Here is an 8,040-nt window from a genome sequence, read left to right as displayed (position 1 = left end):
ATACATACATATATACATATATAGACAATATATATGTATATATATTTATATATAAACATATATATTATATATTTCTATATATACATGTATACATACATATATATACATAATATATATGCATATATTTCTCTCTCTCTCTCTAAATATATATATTTCTATTGATGCTGTAATAAATTCTCCCAAACTTGGTCATTTAAAATGACACCACCTTATTATCCCACACTTATGTAACTGAAAATTTGAAACTGGGTTTTGGAGAGTCAAAAATAATTCTCCATCACAGTCACGTCCCCTCTGCATGCTCTAGAGAAAATCCTCTGTGCACGTATGTATCTTGTGCTTTCTCAGGAGCCACCCCCACAATTTGGTCATGGTTTCTTTATGCTGGGAAATCTTCTGTCTTCACAGTTAGCAGCAGCTGTTATCTTTCACACTTCCCAAGAATGACTTTGGTTCTTTGTTACCTCCTGCTTTCACTTTTAAGCTCTTATGTGATTGCCTTGGACCCTCCCAAATAATTAGGGAATTGTCTCCATCTTAAAATTCATATCATATTCATATTGGTAAAATTAATTTTGTCATGACAATTACACACTAATACATCCCAAGAATTCTGATATGGAAGTTTAACAGAAGCACTATTTTATTCTGCTTTTTTATTTTTTAGTCAAATAACACATTTTAATGTAGAGCAATAAAAAGATACAGATAGGTCTTATGTATACCTTTCCAGATTTTTCCCCCTTTGGAGATATATTTTGTTAAAATAATCTGTGCTGCTAAAACGAAATAAAACAAAACAAAAACTTAAATAAAATTAAGCTGGCCTTAGCTATATAGAACAGGTCCTAACCTATACTGTATACAAGTCCATATGCATTCACTTTTTTTCCTTTTGGAAGGGGACTGAATTCAGGGCCTGCTACACTGCAAGGCAAGCATTCCAACACTGAGCTACATCTCCTCTTCTCATTTTAACTTTGATTTTTAAAATCTAAACTAAAAAATTAAGTGTGGTGGCACACACCTGTAATCCTGGCACTCAGGAGGTGGGGCAGGAAGTTCCAGCCATGAGGTCCAGCCTGGTGGATGATATAATGACACTAAAGCCAGACTGGCCTACATAACATGTCAAGAGAAAATATAATTAAATTGATGCTATCAGAATCCTGCTAAAGGTTCCATGCCACTCCCATCCCCTTTCATGGAATTGAAGCCTGACTCTGCATGTGCTTCACAGTGTTGTGTGACAGAACTTCTCTTTCAAGTCTAAAAGATTCCCCTTTGGACAGCAGCAGCTACACAATAACTTAGAACTTGATCCAGGGATGCTCCAGGCAATTAGCACAGCACTTTTTTTTTTTTTTTACAACTAAAATAAGCATTGGATTTAAAGTTTAACATATCAATACCTGATGGAAAATAACTGTTCCATGTTATGTCTAAGATGTTTGATATTCAAACAGATAGCTATATGGTAATAATGTTAAGCTTATCTTCCAGAGGGTTAACAACTTAAATTTATAAACCAAAAATTAGTAAAAAGAAGGGCTTCAAGGATAGCCAACATTTTGGCCCTAGCTTTTCAAGGTCAGTGAGGACTCAGGCCATGAACTTGTACTGTAACATCCATTAACTCAGGGATAGCCCAAATTTTCTCATCAACGAGATTGTGGGGCCACAGAGGAAAGTGATTAACGATGTAGAGTGTACCTAAGGAGAGTCACATAAAGAGAAAACATTCTCTCAGGCTTTCACAGAGAGACCATTGGTCAAGCAAAGGCCATGACTCATCCACATAGCTGACACTAACAAAGGATCTACAAAGTGCGGTACAGGGTTACAAGATAAATACTGATGGTACTTGACTGACTTTGTCAGATACAAAAGTTACATTTTTTGTTATATAGGTCTTGCTTTATCTTGGTCTTAACCATCCAGCAGAAAAGTATAAAAATGAGGTATATAAAGTAAAGCATATTAATATGCTGAGCTGTAAAGAGCTCAAGTCAACAACTTCTGACATGGCCAATCCTACGGATAACCCACTACGATTATGGACTACTGGACTATATTGGAATATTTTGCTGATTTCACACACCTACAATAGTTAAATGGCAATGGAATACCCATCTCTGTCAAAACAAAACAAAACAAGGATATAATTGAAGGACATTTTGTATCTGTATATACTAATAGGATAGATGTACAGCTACTTTCTGTTAATTCAATGGGAAGAAAGACTTGTACTAATGGTGTTCGGATAGAATATCATGGCTGCAACTTGTACTATGAATAACTACCACGAAGACAACAATATGCAATGTATTAATTATTGTAAGTGTCCTGCTAACTTGTTTTGAAACTGCCCAATTGTTATTTCAATTTTTTCAATAAAATTTAAAAAAATAATATAAAATAAGCAGATTTCTCCCACTGTTTCCTTTGAAAAGAATATTCCGCCAATTTGACCACAAGATCTTCATATATATATATATGGAGACATTCAGTAGATGTTTCATTCATTTTGGCTTTCTTGAAAATACTCATCAAACGTAGTGGAAGACTCATCTTCGCGCTCCTTTGGTTCTTTAAGTTCCAAGTCTTCCCCATAGTGAATAGTAAAATCAGTATGCTGTAATACACTGTTCATGCTTTCTTCATCTAATTGATCATATGGTAAAAACCAGACCATGCTGTAGTCATCCATCAGTCCACATACAGCTTTAGTCAATCTTTTGAACTTTTTACTTTTTAAATCACCGGTGAATCTCCTAAAAAAGAATACATGTCTGGATCTCAAAACTTCTCAATTTCCTTCTGAGCTTTTTTACTCAGCAGGTCCTTTTTTGTCATGATATTGACTTGCGGGATTTCTAAAGAGATCACGGCACTCAGGGCGGCCAGGATGCCAGAAATAAACTTAGAGGACTCTATCGTCCTGAGAATCGACAGGAGCACACCACAGACTCGGAACGCCCGCTGTTCCCGCTGCTTCATCACAGGCAGGTGAGTATACAGCTCCATCTAACCCGGACAGTCAAAAGTATGCAGTCATCTTTTATGTGGCCAAGACAGTTCTCTAGCCAGTCAAAATTATTGGCGAAATACTCCATGTGAAACACCAATCCTCCGTTGGACCAAACTGCGGAGAGTCATCCTGCATCACATCGTCCACTTCAAGCGGTTCCCGACGCCCACCACCACAGGGTAAGGGAAGGGTTCTGCGGCTGGATCCGGGTTCACCACCTGGACAGAGAGGTTGAGAGCGTCACAGAGCTGGACCGTGGCGGCACAGTCGGTGCTCTTCCTTCTCAGTATTTTAAATATGTGAATATATAAAATATTTTAACAACATGAATATGTAAATTAGATGCATGATAAATTACATTCATAGTGGATATAGTCTAATTCTAAAAGTGAAACATTTTAAAACATATAATTATTAAGTACACAAAGTACGATTAAAATAAATGAACACTAGTATAAGTGATATTTCATGCTCAAAAGAAACATTCATTTCATTGTTACAAATAGAATGATTGAATAGATACCACATTTAAAATGTCTTTGGGGCTAGTATTAAATACATGCAAGTTATGAATATGAAAGCAACTGTTACACAATTTTGCATGTCCCCTTTACTAATACATATTTCTATATTTGGAAAAGAAACAATCACAATGCTTTTCATATTACTGAGTATAAGCATTCTATATTGTCTATTGTTATGGCTTGTGTTCAGAGGTTCCCCTGAGACTCAGGCAGTCATAGGTGAAGGTTTTCCAGAGATGGCCGGATCTAGCAGGTGAAAAGCTGGAGCTGATTCATGGTTTAATCCTGGGATCCAGAGCAGTAGGATTAAGGATATGGGTGCTACCCACCCTAAGTATCCTGGATAAGATACAAGATATAGAAGGAGCTGCACTCACCTATTACTTGCTTTGCCTTCTGATCACCAATTCTTTCTACTCTGCCATGCTTGTCTGTTGTGGCTCCTTACCTGGGAGACAGCTGATTATGGAATGAAACCTCTAAAATCTGTGAGCTAAATACATTTTTCTGCCTTGAATTTTGTACGTCTGGTATTTTTGTCTCAGCAAAGAGAAAAGTGACTATATATGTATTCTTTCCTTAAAACACATCAAAGTGTAGAACTGTAGTGCTCTCTCATCAAATTTACCTCACTCTATATATTAGAACGATTTATTGTTTTTCCAATGTCTTGAAATATTCTTCATGTGCTTGAAAAAATATGTGTGAAAAATCAGTAATCAGGTCCATTTTCATATCATAAAAGCAATAAAAATCCTCACGATTGTACTACATCTGCCTGTACATAAGTATTCTGAATTCAGGACAATTTTAAAATTTTCCAAACCTATGCAGGTGAATAACTTTAGGTTTTAAATAGGAAAAAATTAGCAAGCTAAAGCTCTATATGCAAAAGGAGTAATTTAACTAACCTTCAAATAAAACAATAGTAAATTATATGTCGCCTACAAAATTACTGATTTGCATATGTAATTACATGTTTTTATGCATCATTAGGTGTAACTTTTCAAATTTATCCTCAGAACTTGATTTTCTGTTTTGATCAAGAGTAGATAAAAATATAAAAATTGTACTGATTCAGTCATGCCTCCACTTTCCTTTGAAAATGCTACTTCTGTATCTATTATTATCTTTTCAATGAAAAGGAATTAATTCATGCTAATTTCTCTCATTTTGTAACATTTTTCTGCTTTTCATTTCAAGCATGTGGTGACTTTTTCTGTTTGTTGTTGCTGATCCAGTTACAAAAATTTTATTACTCAGTTTAATAAATAGTCCTGACCAAAATTTCTAGAATAGCAATAAATTCAATTTTCTTTCAATAAAAACACTGACTCTCAAATTTGATTGCAATTTATAATAAGTGAATTTTAAATATGTATTAATACTTAATTCATGTCCACAAATATTCTAATCATTTTTATTTAAACAAATAAAAGTATAGTATTTAAGAATTTTGGCTTTCAGAATACATGCTTGCCACCAATTTTCACCCAAAATGCAATCCAAATATAGGAATTACACTAAATTCTAGAAGACATTGGTTTTCTTCCATCTAATGAAGCACAAATAAAACTCTCTTTCCTTCTATTGTTTAATGTAATATATTGTGAAAATTTCATTTCTCTTATTCCACTATGCTTTTGCATATATTCCATAATTTCTAATTTGTTATAACATTTCATAAAAATATATCTCTAGGTTTTTCTCCAATTTTTATTGAATTTAAGAAAATTTGTTTTATTTTCTTTATTTTTAAAAATTATTTGGCATATACTTCAAAAAATATACTTCTAAAAAATAATTAGGTTTTCGCTCATGACATTGGATAAAGATTTTGCTAAATTTCTGTGGTGTGAAAATTGAAAACGCTTGCTAACTAAATTTATTTACTTCATGAGAAAATGAATAATAATTTTCTTAAACCCCATCACAACCACAGAACAAATGGAAACGCTGATGAGCCCAGTAAAAGAATAAGATCAGGGAGCTGCAGCACGTAGCAAGCTCTGGCCCTGCCTGCCGCCGCTCTGCCTTCCCAACACGTGCATTTGCCTCTTCTCCTTCAGCCTGTCTCATAGCCCCAAACTGACAGTTTTGTTGCTTTATGTTTTTTAAATAAAAAATGTAGACTATTCTAAACTAAGTTAACTTAATAAAGCTTTTTCTTTAGCACTGTGTGAAAGCCTAGAAGTCAACTACATCTTAAATTCACTCACTCACTAAGATTTTTTCTCATTGTACAATTTATATAAAAGTGGAGTGTCTATTTTAAAGGGTTTTTTTCTTAGTGTATTTGGTTGTGACAGGTTCGCACTATGCAGCTTGGACTCATGGTGTTCCTCCTGCTTTCAGTCTCCCCAGAGCTGGGATTACAGGTGTGCGCCACCACACCCAGATTCTGACCTGTTTAGCCTGCCCTGAGGGTGGGGCTGGCATGGCATGTGGTACCTGGGATTGAACATGGTCCCTGCACTTGCTGAAGCTTGCCTAAGCAGGTTCTTTAGACTGCTGAGCACTCTCGCCAGCTCTAAAGAAATGACTTTTGTCTTTAAAGGGGAAAAAAAAAATGGCTATAGATTAAAAAGAAAAAAAGAGAAATTAGGTGAAAATTAGGTAATTATCCGATGTAATGGTGACATAATAAAATGAAAAACTTATCTGACTATAGAAGTAAATTAAAGTTCATAGCTGTCCAAGGCTTGTTAAAATCTCATTTACAGGAAGTCTAAATAGATATTTTTTACTACATGTTGTTTTAATCAGTGCGATTACAATTTTAAGTTCCCTGATTAAGGAGCACACTCTCAGCTCCTAGGTGTCACCTATTTGTTCCAAAGGCATAGAAGCACTCTGACTTAACCGGCCTAAACACACTTTCTGACTTGCTTAATTAGCTTCTCTACAGTTGCTAATAACCATACAGTCTTGACTGTGAACCATGTAATTATTTTGACATTAGTTCTCTCCCTGGGATATCTTATTCTTGATGTCATCATTTCTCCATTTCAATTTCTGGCTAGTAATTTTATAACTAATACACCTACTACTGGAAAATGCACATGTATATTTTTTGTCTTATGATTGTGTGGGATAAATGTATCTTTTTTATTCTCATCCTAGTAATAACTACATGCTGTCTACAGCTGTATAATTTACAAAATATAAAAAGAGAGGACTTGTTAAATACTTCTAAGAATGCTCAAAGTTGATCCTATGAAAGCAGGCATGTTCAGGTTCTGTCTATTCTTTTTCGTGCTCATTTCCTTGCATGAAATTACAAAGAAGATATATATTATATATTTCATACATTATATACATAATATATTGTATATTTTATATCATATATATTATATTTTATGTATAACATATATTTATATATAATATATGTTTGTTATATGTATAATTATATTGACCAAGAGAAAATTTAGTTCTTGTAATTGTATATACTGTATTTATGGAGAAAATAAGAAAGGAAAATGAGTAGGACAAAGAACAAGAAACATGAATGAGCAAAATATTGCATTTATATGTCAGATTGATACTAAATCTAAATTGTTCCTTGTTGCAGCAATATATTAAACAAATTCATCAGAAGAGAAAACTTGTTAAAATTAATCACATACACACAAAAATTACTGAAAAATTCTGTGGAACGAAGTCCCAAGGATTCTGAAATAGGGTAGAGAGGCAGACACAGTAGCGCTGTCATCCTGTGTCCAGTGCTGGGAGCAATCCCAGTACTCGGTCGTGAGCTCAAATGAAGACTTCCAAATGCATGAAAGGAGGCTAAGCATGTGTGTTTTCTGCCTTTTCTGAGTGTAGCTTTTCTTGGCTTTTACCTACAGTTGGTCTAGAAAGAGCATCATGCACAGCACACACCAGTAACAAGGTTTCTCCATGCTCCTGTAAATCTCGGCTCCTCTGATATGAATAATGATTTCTTTGATCAGTCCAAACTCAGGTCTCCTGTAGTGTCATGTAGGGATTCAGGTCACATGATTGGGATTAAGACAAAAATATCTGCAGGTAACTCCCTCTTTTTTCCTGCTCATACTTAGAATTTCGTCTCACCTGAGTCTCACACAAGACTAATTTGCAATTCACCTTTGTTTGTACCTCTCACCACTGGTTCTTTGGTGCCCCACTCATTGATTGCAATCTTTTATTTCTCTGACTTATTCTATGTACTACAATACCAAGAAGTTTTGAACCTTCTGGAAGCCTTAATCTCTTGTCGATGCTGTCTATTTCCTTTTGTGTACTTACATTGTTTCAGCTTTCATCTTCTTTACATATATTATGCCCTATGAGGTCAATTACTATAATTGTTCTCTCTCTGTCTCTGTCTCTTTCTCTGTCTCTCTCTCCATCTGACTCTGTCTGTCTCTGTCTCTCTGTCTGTCTGTGTTTCTCTGTCTCTCTGTCTCTCTCTGTCTCTCTGTCTCTCTGTCTCTCTCTCTCTCTCTCTCTCTCTCTCTCTCT

General features: G+C 34.9%; 1 pseudogene; it reads right to left on the bottom strand.

Moving 5' to 3' along the window:
- Window positions 1-2,518: 2,518 nt before the first annotated feature.
- Window positions 2,519-8,040, bottom strand: part of LOC101577574 — a 25,839-nt pseudogene continuing 20,317 nt past the window's right edge.

This window comes from Octodon degus, unplaced genomic scaffold (assembly GCF_000260255.1).
Source record: "Octodon degus isolate 3935 unplaced genomic scaffold, OctDeg1.0 scaffold00356, whole genome shotgun sequence".
Classification (NCBI taxonomy): Eukaryota; Metazoa; Chordata; class Mammalia; order Rodentia; family Octodontidae; genus Octodon; species Octodon degus.
Note: the sequence above shows the minus strand (reverse complement) of the source record. Positions and strands in the feature narration are given on the sequence as shown.